This window comes from Mus caroli, unplaced genomic scaffold (assembly GCF_900094665.2).
Source record: "Mus caroli unplaced genomic scaffold, CAROLI_EIJ_v1.1 scaffold_19939_1, whole genome shotgun sequence".
In the NCBI taxonomy this organism is placed as follows: Eukaryota; Metazoa; Chordata; class Mammalia; order Rodentia; family Muridae; genus Mus; species Mus caroli.
In genome coordinates, this window is record NW_018389676.1 from 14100 (window position 1) to 16117 (window position 2018).

Here is a 2018-nt window from a genome sequence, read left to right on the forward strand (position 1 = left end):
CAAACTCAGGGCTAAAACCAACCAAGTCAACACAAAAAGAAGTATACAAAGAATCCACAACACCAGCAGTTGGTTATTTGAGAAAATCATCAGGGTAAATAAAGTATTAGCCAGACTAACAGAGGGCACAGAGACAGGATCCAAATGAACAAAATCAGAAATGAAAATGGAGATAGAACAGCTAAAATTGAGACAATTCAAAAAATTATCAGATCCTACTACAAAAGCCTATACTCAACACAACATGAAAATGTAATTTTCATGAGAGAAATAATTTTCTAGAGAGATACTAAATAACAAAGTTAATGCAAGATCAGATAAACCATCAAAAAAAACCCCCATAAATCATAAAGTAATAGAATCAGTCACTAAATGTCTCCCAACCACAGAAAGACCAGAACCAGATTGGGTACTCCTCAAATTATTCAACAAAATAGAAACAGAATGTACCCTACCCAATTTATTTAATGAAGCCACAATTGTTCTGATACCAAAAGCAAATAGATCTAACAAAGAAAGAGAATTGAGACCAATTTCCCTTTTGAATATCGATTCAAAAGTACTCAATAAAATTACCAACTGAATCCAAAAACACATCAAATGGCTCTTTCATCACAATCAAGTAGGCTTCATATCAGGGATACAGGGATGGTTCAACATACACTAATATATCAATATAATCTACTACATAAACAAACTGAAAGAAAAAAAGATATATGATCATCTCACGAGACGCTGAGAAAGCATTTGAAAAAATCCAACATGAAAAATTCTTGGAAATATCAGGAATTCATGGCACATGCCTTAACATAGTAACAGTAACATAGAGCAAACCAGTAGCCTACATCAACCTAAATGGAGAGAAACTTGAAAAAAAAAAATCACAGTAAAATCAGGGACTTGACAAGGCTGTGCACACTCTCCCTTCNTATTCAATATAGTACTTGAAGTCCAAGCCAGAGAAATTTAGACAAGAAAGGGATGTCAAAGNGATACAAATTGGCAAGGAAGAAGTCAAACTATCACTATTTGCAGATGATATGAGAATATACTAAATAACCCCAAAATTCCACCAGAGAACTACTAAACCTGATAAACAACTTCAGCAAAGTAGATGGATTTAAATTAGCTCTAACAAATCAGTGGCCTTCCTCTACATAAAAAAAAAATAAACAAACTGAGAAAGATATTATGGAAATACCACCCTTCACTAAAGTCACAAATAATATAAAATACCTTGGTCCGATTCTAACTAAGCAAGTGAAAGATCTGTATAAGAACTTCAAGTCTCTTAAGGCAGAAATCGAAGGACAAATCAGAAGATGGAAAGATCTCCCATGCTCATGGATTGACAAGATTTATATAGTAAAAATAGCCATAATGCTCAAAGCAATCTACAGATTCAATTCAATCCCCATCAAAATTCCAAATCAATTGTTCACAGTCTTAGAAAGAACAATTAGCAAAGTCATCTGGAAAAATAAAAACCACCAAACAAAAAAACAAGAAAAGCAAAAGCAATTCTCAACAATATACACATTTCTTGTGGAATCACCATCCCTAACCTAAAGCTGTACTACAGAGCAATTGTGATAAAAAACAAAAACAAAAACTGCATTGTATTGAACAAAGACAGGCAGGTAGATTAAGGAAATAGAATTGAAGACCCAGAAAAGAACCCACAAACCTATGGTAACTTGATCTTTGACAAAGGAGCTAAAACCAACCAGTAGAAAAAAGACAGGCTTTTCAAGGAATGGTGGTGTCTTTACTGGCAGTTAGCAAGTAGAAGAATGCAAATCGATCCATTCTTATCTGTTGCAGCCCGCAGTCCACAACATGAACGGTTCAACTGAGAATGGCAGTTCACTGAAAAGAGAGGAATCTAGACGGGGCGGAAGAAAGAATGGAGCTAAGACAAATCCTGATCAAAGCTCAATTTTACTAATTCCAGACACTCAGTTATAAAGGAAGGGGGAGGGAACCCAATATCCCGCCAAGTAACTCAGGGTCCAGTA